Source organism: Pantherophis guttatus, chromosome 4, assembly GCF_059756535.1.
Source record: "Pantherophis guttatus breed Tessera chromosome 4, ASM5975653v1, whole genome shotgun sequence".
Lineage (NCBI taxonomy): Eukaryota > Metazoa > Chordata > Lepidosauria > Squamata > Colubridae > Pantherophis > Pantherophis guttatus.
The window spans coordinates 86015503-86031796 of record NC_142066.1 but is presented as its reverse complement, the minus strand read 5'-3'; the positions used below and the strand labels follow the sequence as shown (position 1 = coordinate 86031796).

Genomic DNA, 16294 nt, shown 5'->3' with positions numbered 1-16294 from the left:
TTCTTATCTGTTCCGACTTCCATTCCTTAGGTCTAACCATTGATAAAATTTATAATCTCATAGTATTCTGTCTCTTCTTTATTTTTCAGTTCTAACGTCAGTCTATCACATTCTGCACATTCAAATATTTTCTTTATTATTTCCCATTCTTTCAGTATGTTTTAACTCTTCCAGTGTTGGGAGTAAACTATTCTTGCTGCTCTTATGATATGCAATGTTATATATGTTAACCTTTTACTTAAACCTTCTTTTTAATTCCTAATAGAAATAGTTCTGGTTTGAATTCCACTTTCTGTCCTGTCATTTCTTCTAACCACATTTGGATCCTTTGCCAATATTCTTTTGCTTTTCTACATGTCCACCATAAGTGGTAATAGGTGTCCAGTACTTGATCACATTTCCAGCATTTAGGTGATAGATTTTTAAACATTTTGGCTAGCCTAGCTGGTGGTAGGTGCCACCTATAAAACATTTTATATAGGTTCTCTTTATACGATGTGGCTAAAGTTAGCTTCCTGTTTCTTTCCCATAATTTTTCCCATTTTTCCAATTTGATATTGTATCTAAAGTTCTTTGCCCATACCACCGTTGTCTCTTTAATATGCTCTTCCTCCATTTTGTATTCTAATTAAAATTTATACATTGCTTTAATCATTTTTTCCTCTGTCCCCAATAAAAGTTTATCTAATATTGTTAAATTTCTGCTGAAACCCCACATTTTCATATCTTTCATATAATTTGACTGAATTTGTAAATATGACCATGATTCCAATTCTAACCCTTGTTCTTTTAGCTGCAGTCTCAATTTTAATCTCCCCTGTTCATCTAATACATCTTTGTATGTCACAATTTTTCCCCAGTTGATAAGATTTGGATATACCACCACTTCTAGGGTGGAGAGCCAGATCAGTATTTCCCTATAGTTCTGTGTTTTGTTTTGTTTTTTTGTTGTTGTTGTTCCATATCTCCAATAATGCCTGTCATATGTGATGTCTTTGGAAGTATTGATGTCTTTCATACCATGCTATCCTGTTTGAATGTCATGACTTTCTAATGTTAATAATCTTTTGTTTCTTAGGGTTATCCATTCTCTGACCCAGGTGATCATTGCCACTTGGTAATATAGTTCCCAATTGGGCAAACCAAACCCTCCTTTTTCTTTGGCCTCCTGAAGTAGTTTCAATTTAATTCTTGACTTTTCCCCCTGCCGTATAAATTTCAACACAAGTTTGTTCAAATTATCAAAATACTTTCTCTTTAATTTTATAGGTATATTTTCGAATATGAAGATTAATTTTAATAGTTGCTATTCTACCCATCAAGGAGAGTTAGATGTTTCCCTATCTCTCCAAGTCTGCTTTTATCTGATTTAATAATTTAATATAATTGTCCTCCTTAATCGATGTGCATCTTGCTGTCAAATAAATCCCTAGATACTTCACCTTTTTTACTAATTGTATATTTATTCCCTTGGTCAAATCATCTTTCTGCTTATTTGTCATATTTTTAGCAATCATTTTGGTTTTCTCCTTATTTACTTTTAGTTCAGCTATTTCTCCATATTCCTCCAATACCCCCATAAGCCTCAAACCCAATTGCAATGGTTCCTCTAATATGAAGACTAAATTATCTGCAAAACCTTTCTCCTTTGATTTCCAATCCTTTAATCTGTTTGTCTTTTCTTTTTATTCTTGTTAGTACTTCCAAAGTCAATATAAATAACAATGGGGATAATGGACACCCTTGTCTTGTGCCTTTCTGGATTTTAAAGTTCACTATTCACTATTGCTCTGGCCTCCTGTTTGAAATATATTGCCATAAACATGTTTAAAAAATTATCACCAAAATCCATGTATCTTAGTTGTTGCAGCATAAAATTCCATTTGACATTATTAAAGGCTTTTTGGGCATCTAGAAACATCCATACCACTTGTGTCTCACTGTGTAATTGATAATATTCTAGTGTATCAAGTTTTGCTCTCATATTGTTCCTAATTTGTCTTTTTGGCAAAAAGCCATTTTGATCTACATGTATAAATTCATTTAGAAACCTTTTTAATCTTTCAGCTATTATTGACATAAATATTTGATAATCTGTATTCAACAATAAGAGAGGCCTATAGTTTTTAATTAAATTAGTATTTTCTTTCGGAATTAATGTGATATTTACAGAATAATTTTATGATGAATACTTGGGACCACAAGAAGAAGAGAGATTAAGAGAAGAGAGAGAGACTAGATGCCAGGAAGAATTTGTAGAAGAGAAGGATAAACAACAGAAAAAAGATGTAAGAGATAAGGAGGAAATAGCAATAAGAGAAGGAGCAAGGGTGAAGGAACCAAGAGAGTCAAGAATGACTAGAGCAGCAAATCCTATATACAAGTAGAACCATGGAAGGAGAAATAAAGTTAATGTCAATCAACATAAATGAATTGAATTCAGCAATAAAAAGGAAAAGAGTTTTTAATAAATTAGACTAAAAAAGGACATAATTTGTTTACAAGAAGTCCACATTAGAAAACAACATGGAAAAATTTTGGAATACCCAAAAATGGGGAAATTATACACCTCACTTGCACAGCAAAGTAAGAGCACTATAGCACTATATATAAGAGATGATTAAGCTAAAGAAATATTTCTGGATGACGAAGGAAGAATGTTGATGGTGGAGATAATGTTGAATAACAAACAAATATTGTTAATGGCGATATATGCACCAAATGAGAACCAAGAAGATTTCTATAGTAGTATAGCCTTTCTTGTCATTGTACATCATACAATGAAATTGGTTTTAGCCTCACTGGTAAAATCCATGACAAAAAAATACAAACAACATAAATAGTATAAAGAATAATCCCTATGCAAGTAATTGGGGGTGGGGGAGAAAAAGAAAGAAAAAGTAAACTATATAGAAAAGTAATAGAACTGGAATATGAGAATATATGTATTGTAGGTGACTTCAATGCAATTGTGGATGCAGAATTGGACTATAAAACTAGAAAAAGAAATAAAAGAGCTGGGAAGAAACTTCCAAAAATCTTTTTTAAAATAGTGGAGGAATTAGGTATGCAAGATGCTTGATGAGGGATACATCTGGACAAAAATCAATACACATTTTATTCTAATAGACACATGTCTTGGTCTAGAATAGACATGATGTAGATATCAACTGAGCTACTACCCAATATACAAGAAATAAGTATAGAAACAAGCACATGGGCGGATCATAATACGATGAAAATTATATGGAGAGGACAAAAAAAAAAGTTAAGATGGACAATGAACCAAACAATCTTAAAAGAAAAAGACTTTATACAATTTATGGAAAGAGAGCCAGTCTTCTTCAAAGGGAATAGAAAAGAAGAAACATCATTACAAAATGTATGGGATACAGCAAAAGCATATATCAGAGGACTGGCAACAACATATATGGGAAAGAGGAATAAAAAAAAAGACAAACTCAAAAGCAATTAGAAGAGGAATATAACAAGCTAGAGATGGAACTACAAAAAGACTGACGAAAAAAGAACATCAAAAATCAAATTTATTTATTTATTTATTTATTTATTTATTTATTTATTTTTCGTATTTCTATGCTGCCCAACTCTCCGGCTTACAACAAAGACAATATGAACAATATACAATAAGAGACGTTAAAAAAACCCACTCATGGCCAGATCTTGCAAGATCGCAGCGGCGAGATCAACGGCCCCAAGCCTGCCAGAAAAGCCAGGTTTTCACCATTTTCCAGAAGGCCAGTAGGGTGGGAGCAGTCTGGGCCTCAGGAGGTAGCTGATTCTAGAGAGCCGGTGGAGCCACAGAGAATGCCCTCCCCTGTGGACCCACCAGCTGACATTGTTTAGCTGACAGGACCCGGAGGAGGCTAACTCTGTGGACTTGAAAAAATATAAACTAAACTTAATAGAAAAAGAAGCACAAACGATTAAGAGAGCTAAACAAAACTTTTTTGAAAATGCAAATAAACCGGGAAGATGGTTGGTATATAAATTTAAAAAAGAGCAGGAGAAAAAGCTGATTTACCAATTAATGGATGAGAAAGGGACTTTACATTATAGAAATGAAGAAAAAAAAGGAACTTCTATGAAAAATTATATAAGCAATCTTAGAAGAAAAAACAAAACAATATTTGGAAAAAACTGAATTACCTACAATACCAGAGACATTTAAAAAGAGACACTGGAGGAAAGAATACCAATGATGGAACTCACAGAAGCTATCAAAAGGCAAAAGAATGGCAAAACACTGGGTCCAGATGGGCTACCAGCAGCTGTATAAAACACTACAAAATGTTATAAATAATATGATTTTGGAAGTATTCAATGACCTGCTGATAGAGGTGAAAATTCCAACTTCATGGATGGAGGCGTATATTATTCTTATACCTAAAGAAGACACAGACTTGCAACAGATAAAAAATTACAGACCAATTTCTCTGTTGAATGTGGATTATATTTGTTTCAATTATAGCAGAAAGACTAAAGAGATTCTTAAATGAATTTATACATACAGATCAAAATGGATTCTTACCTAACAGACAAATTAAGGACAATATGAGAATAATATTAAACACATTGGAATATTAGGAAGCGCATCCAGGGAACCAAATGGCCTTGATTTTCCTTGATGCTCAGAAGGCCTTTGACAATGTATACTGGCAATTTATGCTGACGCAACTAAAAGTTATGGATTTTGGAGAAAAAATTATTAATATGATTAAGACAATATATCATAAGCAATCAGCAAGGGTGATGGTAAATGGAAATATGACTGAAAAGGTTAATATTATGAAGGGTACAAGACAGGGATGTCCTTTATCCTCATTGCTATTTGTATTGACATTGGAGGTATTAAACAGAAATATAAGACAGGATAAGGAGATAAAGGGTATGAAAATAAAAAAGGAGGAATATAAGTTGCAGGCATTCACAGATGATTTGGTATTTATTTTAGAAGATCCACAAGAAACAGGACCAAAGCAGGGGTGAAATGCTCCCAGTTCGGACCGGATCACCCAATCCAGTAGCGATGGAGACAGGTGGTTCAGAGAACTAGTAGCAAAAATCCCTGCTCCCCACATGCCCAGCTGAGCCTCACAATCGTCAGAGGCTTTTTTTTTTTTTTTTTTTTTACTTTTTAAAGCATTTTTTCTACAACCTCTTCGGCCGAAAAATGCTTTTAAAAGTTACAAAAAAAAAAAAAGCCTCTGATCCCCTCAGCTGGGATCGTCAGAGGCATTTAAAAGAAAAAAAGGGTTTTTTTCTTTTAAATGCCTCTAATGATCCAAGCTGAGTTGCCTGATCGGCAGAGGCATTTAAAAGAAAAAAAGCCTCTGCCAATCAGGCAACTCAGCTGGGATCATCAGAGCCTTTTGAAAGCATTTTTTTACAACCTCTTCGCAGAAGAGGTTATAGAAAAAAGGGTTTTAAAAGTTAAAAAAAATGGCCATGCCCACCCAGTCACATTACCCCCCCCACACACACCAAGCCATGCCCACAGAACCGGTAGTAACAAATTTTAGATTTCACCATTGGACCAAAGTTATTTAAAAAAATAGAAGAATATGGTGAGGTGACAGGACTGAAAATTCATAAGGACAAAATGAAAATTTTAGTGAAAAATATTACAGAAAAACAGAAAAGGGACTTGATGAAGAGATTAGATATCTAGATTGCAAAGGAAGTAAAATATTTAGGGATACAATTAACAGCAAGATGTGTAACGATTAAGGAAGACAACTATTATAAGCTAAAAAAGCAAATTGAGGTAGATTTGGATAGATAGAAAAACCTGCAATTGTCATAGAATAGCTACAATTAAAATGAACATATTACTGAGAGTATTGCTTTTATTCCAAATAATACCAATAAAATTGGAGAACAAAATATTTTGAAGAGCTCAATAAGATAATAGTGAAATATACCCATTGATGTCACCACCGGAAGTCCTCCTTACAATGCATTAAGCAATAGCCTTCATACTTTTCTATATACCTGCTTAGTAGGGCTTTCGCCCCCCCTCAAGCGGTGTTCTTTTTTTTATATACAAAGTCAGCTTATTGCCCCCACAATCCGGGTCCTCTTTTTACCTACCTCGAAAGGATGGAACGCTGAGTCAACCTTGAGCCTGGTGAGATTTGAACTTGCAGTAATTGCAGGCAGCAACGGGTTTGAAACTAGAGAAAGGGGCTGCGTTCTTGAAATTCCAAAAATTCCCATCCAGGAAGCCTTTTTGGCACTATTGATCCTGGAGAGATCAATAGAAAAAAGAAGAATCTTTGAGGACCTCGGGGGGAAAGGCAATTGCCCCAAAGGTTCAGAAAAAACCTTCTAATTCCGGAGGGAAAAAACCAGCCATCTTGATTGGCCCGAATAGTTGACAGCCGAAGAGCAGGAAGCGGAGATCAAATTAATAAATCGCAACGGACGAGAATTGAAGGAGGAAACCTGATCGAGTGAGATACAGTTATAAAGTAAAAAAAAAAAACAAAACAAAGCAGAGAAATCGAGAGTCTAAAACAAGAGGCAGAGCGGTAGCCAGATAAAGTGGCAATGAGAAGACAAGAGGAGCAGAGAGGAGTTTGACAGCCAGAGACTGCGTGAAAGGGAGAGTGCTCAGAACGAGAAAACCCCAGTGCCATACTTGGACTCGGACTTTGATCGGGGGAGAATGTGGATTATAAAAGATACAAATGGATTTGAGGAAGGAGAGCTGGATCTGAAGTGTGAACTGAGCAGAAATACTTGGAGATCAGTGAGGAGAGCGAGCGTCAGGAGAAAGAAGGAAATTTGACAGGTGTGGATTCCAAGCAAAGCGAGCCGAGAGTGAGAGAAGGACAAAGAAGGGGAAAGAAATTTCAACAGAGACAACGAGACATCGATCGAGAGGAGAATTGGACTAGAAAGTAAAGCGAGTGACAGGAGCACAGGGGCCGAGATTAAGGACTGTGAGACAGATAGACGGAGGCTATCAGGTGAGAGACAGTGAGCAAAGTAAAATAACGGTAATTGGAGAAATGGTGACTGGACAGAAATAAGGAGAGAATTGAAGTGGAAAGCAGCAATTTTTGAACATGATACTCTAAAGTGTTGAACCCAGACATTTGGTGATTTGGACAGTTGGATACTTTTGGCGAGAGATAGTCTAAGAGTGCCTGGACAAAGAACTGTACAGATGACTAAGCAGAAGATGATGCAAGAGTGAAGGAAAATTGTATGGCAAGTGTATAGTTAACTAAATAATCAGTATATACCTGATTATCTTTAGCAAAATAATAGAACAATTACTAATAATTGTTGATTGTGGTATAATTGATAATTGATTGATAAATAGTATTGGTGGATATTAATACTAAGAAATTTTAATATTATTTACTTGTTGCTTATTTAGATAAATTAGATAAACTGATTATTGATATAGACATTGTGGTAAATATTAATTTCAATAATATTTAGTCATACTATTCAAATATTCCATCTACTTAATATTTATTCTGATAAATTGCATTAATTATATTAATTAATAGACTTATATATTGAAATATTGATAGATTGACACAGTCTTAAACACATTTAATATATTTATTCCTATGCTTAACTACTGATTTGGAACACTTATATTATTTAGAAATTACAAGTTTAGATTAACTTTACTTAATATCCCAGTGTGCATAAAGTGACTATACATATTTTATTAGCTATATTGTTGTCTATAGTAAATATTGATATTCATTGGTTATAATATTACATATATACGTATTAATTCAGTAACAGATTTAATAACAATAAGAAAAGAACAATGAGCTGTTAAAATACTAGTTTTTTCCCTCTCCTCCCTAATTGATTCTCCTATCCTTTATATAACGATATTGGAAAGTGAAATTTGAAGAGTTGTATAGACTCCCAATACAAGAAAACATTTGGAAATAATGATCATATAATAGAAAACTAAATTACGTACATCTTAACTTATATATACCAAATAAATTAAATATTAATACGATATTAATAAGATAATAGTGAAATATATATGGCAGGGGGGAAAAGCGAGAATCAATCTAAAAATGTTACAAGACGTAAGAGCTAGGGGAGGGTATGGATTACCGAATTGGGAATTATATTATCAGGCAGCAGTGTGTCAGATCCTTAAGTGATTCTGCCATTCAATCAGAGGAGGGGGGACACTTGGATTCAATTTACTAGCATTGCCTGTGTCAACAGATATTTTACAATCTATATCCTGGTGCCAAACAGCCCTGAGATCCCCTTTACCTGCAGGAATTTTTATGATAGCCATGTGGGTTGTTTCACTTTAAAGGATAATGGTGGGAACGCATGTTTGTTCGGGTTCTCAGAGAAACTAGTAAAGAAAACATCTTCACACTTGTGTATTGGTTAAAATCTGCATTCTGACTTAAAGGGAGGGGTCTCTTCCACTTTAATCCTACTGCCTTGCCTAAGGGTATTCAGATCTTGCTTTAACTGGATGGCTGTCACTTCTGCTTAATAAAAGAAAAGTTTTTAAAAACCACGTTTCAAGAGTTCTCACTTTCTTAAGTTAGAAGGAGAGCTGATTCTTACAGAAAGCAAGATCTGCAAAATGGTCAACCCAGAGAAGCAAACTTCGCTCTATTGAGGGGACCTTGCAAACCATGTCGGAACGAAACAGAGAAATGGGAGAAACCGATTGCTGGGGGGAGACATCAACCGCCACCCAGTCGGATGCCTATTTCGTACACCCCATCGGAGAGGTTGAGGTAACCCTGGAGAATCCTGAAAAGCCCCGCTGGTCAATTGGCATCGGGAAGAAAGATATCTGGGAGGAGAAATCCAGAGGAGTCACCCTCAACCATGGCAATCGAAAACCGGGGTGGAAACTGGAACTAGAAGCCCTTGCTGACCAGGGGGTACTGACCGAAGTACCACTGGGGGAGGATTATTTGAAGAGGCATATAACCCAATTGGTGATGGAAACTTTGGAAAACCTCAACATCCGAAGGGAGCCAGGACAACAACCAAAGGGTGCAGAAAGGAGAGCAGTCGCAGATGATGCCACGGGAGGTACCCCCCTCCTGGAGCCTGCCTATTGAGCAGATGGTGCAGCAGCAGTGGGAGAAGACCCAGAAAATCCTCCCCCACCTGGCTGCACGCACACTGGTGCCCATTCCCAACCAGCCTTGAGTCCCGCAACTGGAAAGAGAAACTCCCCCCCCTTGGGGTGAAGTTTGATGGGAATCCGCAGCAATTAGGATTCTTTGTGGCACACGTGCTCACCTACATGCAAGAGTATGGGCATGATTTCCAAACCCAAGGTTCCCAAGTGCGAGTTGTGACTCTAGTCCTAGAGGGTGCTGCTGCCAGATCGATGGTGACCCTGCATAACGCCAATGCACCAGAACTGCGGGATTTCAACCATTTCATGATGGCCCTGTGATATCAGTTTGAGGATCCATTAGTAGATCACAAAGCACACAACCACATTAAGGTGATGAAGCAAGGGCGACAGCCAGTAGCAGAGTATACTGAAGAATTCCGGGATCCCGTGTGCCATGTGCACTGGCCGGAAGATATTTTAATGAGCTATTTCAAGGATGGGCTGAGTGATGATCTATACAATGCCTGCGTGGCCTGAGATGCACCGATGACCTATATGAATGGTATGTCACTGCCAAAGAAGCTGAGATCAATATAGCCAGAAACCAGTATCGAGTGGGGCGAGCATGGAAGAAATCCCCACCCCAATGGAAGCAAGAGCCCCTCAAACCACAAACTGCATTCTCTCCAAGATCTTCAGCCTGTATCAAGTGTGGAAAAGAGGGGCACTGAGTTGCAGAGTGTCATTCGCAAACACCCACCCGGAACCACCCATCGGGGGAGAACCCTGAAAAACCGGGTCGGTGTGGGAAGGAAACTGCCCTGAGGAGCATAGATGTTCCATCCCCTACCCTCTTTAGGGAGGAAACCCTGGCATCTGAACAGGAGAAATCACACTCATTCGGAAGTGATCCAGATGATGAACCACTGGTAAGCAAACCAATTAAACTGCTTACCCTCCCTTTAAGACTATTTATCCCAAACCAGGACAGGGAGATAAATATCTCCACTCTAGTGGATTCAGGGTGCACCCGTTGTTTGATCAGCCCAACCCTAGTAGGGAAGTTAGGGACTAACGTAAGAAAGCTGAAAAATCCCATCGCGTTCTGCCAACTAGATGGGTCAATAGCAGGAAGGAAGCTAGCTTCTTTTGCTACCAAGCCTCTACATATAGGTATTGGAAGCCATGAGGAAATGCTTACATTTATAGTGGCTCCTGGCATGGAATGGCCGTTGGTTCTGGGCCTTGCATGGCTGAAAAAATGGAACCCAAAAATCAATTGAAAACAAGGCATCATAAAATTTCAGATGAATGTGACTTTTGCTGAGAATCCACATAAAGGAACAGATGGGGCAGAGAATTGAGAAACAGCCATGCCTGGTCATGCTATACCAACTGAGGGCATACCCATAGAATACAAGGATTTAGCTGAGGTTTTTAGCGAAAAAGCCTCAGATGAGCTCCCCCCCTCCCCCACTGTGCCACCGACTGTGCGATAGAAATCTTACCCGGCACGAAACTCCCTAAACCCAAGATGTACAGCATGTCACCGAGGGAGTTGGAAGAGCTGAGAACATTCATTGAGAAAAACCTAGCAAGGGATTTCATGCAGAAGATCCTGCAGAAGATGCCGAGAGAGAGAGAGAGAGAGAGAGAGAGAGAGAGAGAGAGAGAGAGAGAGAGAGAGAGAGAGAGAGAGAGAGAGAGAGAGAGAGAGAGATTGTAAGCTCCTAGGGGTTGAGAAGAATTGCTGCAAAATTGAGTATTCTGAAGTGGACCACTAAACAACTTAAAAAACGATCTAGTAAAAAGAAAAGCCAACCAAAAGAGCAACATGCAAACAAAAGCAAATAAAACACTCCTAGGAGCAAAACAAATGAAAGTTTCATGTGTATGTATTGTTTAATGGACTGCTAAATTGGCCGTACCCACCCAGTCACAAGGCCATCTAGCCACACACCCCAGTCACAAGACCACCTAGCTACAACCACCCAGCCGGTCCAGCCCCCACAACAGTCTGAGGGACTGTGAATTGGCCCCCTGTTTAAAAAGTTTGAGGACCCCTGGAGTAGAGGAATGGTGAGACTGTGGCCTATCTGTCAGAAAATCCCTTATCCACAAACAAATCCTCTGATTTATACCCAAATTGGACATTTTAAAAAAACAACCTGTTGGGTAAAATGGTGTTAAAGGCAGAGCTATAATCCACAAATAACAGCCTTGCATATGTCCCTTGTTGTTCCAAATGATTCAATACAGTATGGACAACAAGAGACATAGCATCATCAGTTGATTTGCATATCTATATGCAAATTGGTATGGGTCCAAAGTAGATGGAAGACTAGCCTTAATATAGTTCAACACCAGCCTTTCAAAACATTTAAACATGTTAAAGCTACTATAATCATTAACGGATACCACTACTGTCTGCTTAGGGACACCTAAGCACCTCCTATATTTATATTTATATTTATATTTATACTTATATTATTTATATTTATATTTACACCTCTTCTACTTGCAGGTAAAGCAAATCTAAGCAAGAAGAGTCAACAGATTTAAAGTAACATTCTATAACTCTTGAACAAAGTATTTGCATAAAGAAACTAGATCTATTTTTCTGTTTTCCTTTTTTAAGATGGTTGTTCAAGTCTACAAGTATTTCTTGTCCAACTGCTGATTTCAGAAGCTTCTATAGCAGTTATATCCAACCTACGGCCCACGGGCCGCATGCCCTGGACAGTTAGTGATGCAGCCAAATAAGGTTTATAAGAGCCTCTCCCTGAGGGAGATGGGGCATTAAGATGTGAAAAGTAAACAAATAAATAATAAATTAAAAAAGAAGCTTGTTTTTTTTTTTTAATTTGATTTATATGCCACCCTTCTCCGGAGACTCAGGGCGGCTTACAATGTGCTAAGCAATAGCCTTCATACTTTTGTATAATTATACAAAGTCAGCTTATTGCCCCCACAACTGGGTCCTCAATTTACCTACCTTAGAAAGGATGGAAGGCTGAGTCAACCTTGAGCCTGGCGAGATTCGAACCTGCAGTAATTGCAGGCAGCTGATCTTAATAACAGGGTGCTTTAGACCACTGTACTACCAAGGCTCCTTATGTACATTAACTAGATTATATGTTTTATATGTGGCCCAAAGCAATTCCTTTTCACTCAGTGCGGTCCAGACAAGCCAAAAGATTGGACACTCATGTTTCATAGCTTCCCATTAGGTGGGATTATTGGAGACTGCAGCAACACATCTCAGCAGGAAAGCTGGGCAGTATTCAGCCACAGACACACACACAAACCTCTTTTTTTCCTTCCTTGCTCCATTAATGCACATCTTTTCACCTTTCCTCTGTAACATACAGTATCACATAACATGTCCCATAACACATTAACACAGCTGTTCCACACTTCACAATCCTTACTTGTATATGTTCTCCAGAAAGCACTTCCCCCTCTAGCTAGGAAACAAAAGGACTATTCATTAATAATCTATTAAATTGAAAGCTTAATTTTCTTATTAGCACACTTGGTGCTTCAGTGTTGCATAAGGCACACTATGACCCACTGATTTGAAAGACACATTGGGAGAAGACAAAAAGTTCTGAATACAGGTAACCCTATTTTCATTCAGTTTTGTGTTACACTGGAGTAGCAAATGTAGCGACTAAAAAACAGCATCTGGTGTCATGCTTTCTACCAAAGACATTGCCCCTATCCGGGCCTGACAAAATCCTCCCATTTTTCTTCAATATTTTAGTTCTTAGTTAAAAAGAAGAAAGAGGGGGGGGGAATCCTCAACTACAGGTAATCCTCAATTTATGACCACAACTGGAACCAGGATTTCAATTGCTAAAAGGAGGTTGTTAAGTGAGTCATGCCTGCTTTTCTGACCATTTGAAAAGTTGCTAAGTGAATAACTACAGTTGTTGAGTAAACCAGATGGTCATTAAGAAATCTGTTTTTTTCCATTGATTTTGCTAGAACTGAAAAAAACTTGCGTCCATCTATTGTATAGCTGTCAAAAATGAAAACCTCCATTCCCAGAAAAGAGAGAAACATCAAGCCTAATTCAGCAGATAGATGAATATTCAGATTCAAAATTATATTTCCTTTTTAGAATTCAATCAATCTTCCATGCTGAAAAATGAACTGTAACTTTCACAATTCTTAGCATGACCATTGCTGAGAATTCTGGGATTTGAAGGCCACATATTTAGAGGATGCAAAGATTGGGGAAGCTGCCTAAACACTCAAATCCCTTCCATAAGCATGGGTTATGTCAGGGGTGGGTTCTACTTACCTTTATTACCAGCTTGCAATGGGAGCGTATGTGCGTATTTGCTTTGCTCGTGCACACACCTTGCTTCTGTGCATGCGCAGATCACTTCTGATGACATCAGGGTCAGTGGGTGGAGCCTCCCTCCAGTTTTATTACCGGTTCTATAGAACCGGTCCGAACCAGGGGCAACCCGCCATTGGTGTATGTGTACAGAGAAGAAGTGACAAAAGATAAAATGTGCAATTCCAAAATGTGGCTTCATGACACAAACCACATTATTTACATACTTGTCTGTGTTGAGATATAAATGGAAAGTTCTATAGAATTTAAATTGTGATGTCACAATGGACATTGCATCATTTTTATGATTTGTACCAGATATTCATGAACATCTTTGCCTATATAATCAGTTTATTTTTCTTCTACATTTGACATCATAAAGATTCTTTCCTATTTATATTTGATTTGCAAATGAGGTAGATATATTTTTTAAAGTCAAATTAAAAAAACAACTAAACACAATTTTCTGCCATTATAAACTGATACTTTAAGTCAACATATTTGTAAACATTTGTAAAACAAATTAAGTGCTCACTGAAAATTAGAAAAATGCATATAAAATAGTGTCAAAATAGATTTTCATACATTTTGAGCATTACATGTGCATGAAGAACAAGGATGGCAAATGACTCCAAGACAATCAGGAGATCCTGCAACAATGGCAAGATCATTTCAATGAGATCTCCAACACTGAATTCCCATATCCACTAATTCCAGAAGGCACACCAATCCATGGACCCATTCCACTCAGCTGACTGAGTTTTTCAATGCTGTAATGAACATTGGCCATGTACCAACTGATTAGTCAACAAGTGTAACAGTTCCCATCTTCAAGAACAAGGGTGACTCAGCTGACTGTGCCAACTATCACCCAATCCACCTTCTGTCTCACATTATGAAGATCTTTGAGAGAATCTTTGGTCAAAACATTCACTGCATGGCCCAACTCACCATCAACCAATGCAGCTTCGTTAAAGGATGTGGAACAACTGATGCCATCTTTGCAGCCCTTTAGCTCATAGAGGAACACTGTGTCAGAGTGCGTACAGTGCGACTATGTGAGACAACCCAGGAGCAAATACAGTAAACAGAGGTTTGTATTTAAATAGTGGTTTTATCTACAAAGAATATATACATACATGTACTTTAGTCAAAACGCAAACAAACCGCAAACAGCAATTACAGCACGGAAGCACACACAGAGAGAGATACATCCCAACAGAGCCTCTTATTACAGGCTCTTAAAATGATATCAGCCCAAAAACCTTGCTGACTCTTGCCTAGCATTACTATCATGGCAGTTGGTCAGCTCTTAAATCATTACCTTGATACTCCTCCCATTTAAAGCTGAACAGCTGTTAATCCAAATGCTGTAACATATCCCAGATGCTTGTCTACATTTTTCCTTTTTGTCCAACAACCAGGTGTTTCTAATGTTTTCAGAAGCTGTTGCTGCCAGGGAAAAGGATGACAATGAAGAACCACTCCTCATGTGTGGGGTAGCCGTACGCCCTTGTCTTGCTGCTCCTCTGTTTCTTCTCTCAGGGCAGCATCTCTGGAGATCCATGTTGCTTGTTTCCATTACAAGCACTAACCACTAACAAACCATGATGTGCAACACCTCTGGTGCAAGCTCTCACTGAGTTTCTCTCTGGTTTCTTTAGTCACTCTGGTCTTCTCTCTGAACTGGGCCCATAACCTGTCAGAGTGCACACAGTGACTATGTGAGACAACTCGGAAGCAAATACAATAAACAGAGGTTTTTATTTAAAAAGTGGTTTTATCTATGAAGAATATATACATACATGCACTTTAGTCATACCTCAAACAAACAGCAATCAACAATTACAGCACGGAAGCACACATGGAGAGAGAGATACGCCCTAACAGGGCCTCTTCTTATTATAGGCTCTTAAAGTGATATCAGCCCAAAACCCTTGCTGACTCATTCCTAGCAGTCAGGATAGCATTCCTATCATTGTAGCAGCTAGTCAGTTCTTAAATCATTACCTTGACACACTGTGAGAAGAGACAACCACTACACATGGCATTCCTGGACCTGGAGAAGGCATTTGACTATGTCCCACACCAACTGATCTGGTATGCCCTCCAGGATCATGGAGTACCTGAACCACTCATTGACTGGGTCAAAATGCTATACAATAACACTAGCAGCCAAGTGTGATGCCCAGGTTTTTTTGTTTGTTTTTTTAATTAGATTTATATACCGCCCTACTCCCGAAGGACTCAGGGCGGTGGACAGGCACAAAATAAAACACATAGATACAAAAGTTAAAAGACATAATTAAAACCAGATTAAATAATTTAGCCCAAGACAATTAAAAAATCCCAGAGAGAGGGAGAGGGAAGAGAAGTGAGGAAGGATAAGAAAATAAGAAAAGGAAGCATTGACTTCCGACTGTCTCTGTTGCAGTAAAATCACAGCTTTTTGCTTTTTCATAATAATATGAACAAGCCATTTCTATTTATTTATTTATTTATTTATTTTATTAAATTTCTAGGACTCAGGGCGGTGAACAGCCACGAGATAAAACATATAAATACAAAAAAAAAGAAGAAGAAGAAGAAGAAGAATTAAAAACGAATTAAATAATTTGGCTGAATTTAAAATACCCCATAATTTAAAACAAATTAAAATTTACATTTAAAAATTTACATTTAAAAAGGGGAGAAGATTTAGGCCAGGCCAGCTTGATGGAATAGGAAAGTCTTAAGCATGCGACGGAAGATGTGCAGATCCGGGATCCTCCGTATCTCCGGGGGGAGCTCGTTCCAGATCGTAGGTGCCCCCACAGAGAAGGATCTCCCCCTAA

At 38.0% G+C, this 16294-nt stretch overlaps 1 long non-coding RNA gene across 1 annotated transcript in view; it reads left to right on the top strand.

Annotated features, from left to right (window-relative positions):
• The window catches only part of LOC117673855 (uncharacterized), a 58161-nt gene extending 46218 nt beyond the window's left edge, over positions 1 to 11943 (top strand). The window contains exon 4 of the long non-coding RNA XR_004593669.2: positions 11637 to 11943. This is a non-coding gene — a long non-coding RNA (uncharacterized LOC117673855). The remainder of the gene's footprint in view (positions 1 to 11636) is intronic.
• Positions 11944 to 16294: the final 4351 nt, after the last annotated feature.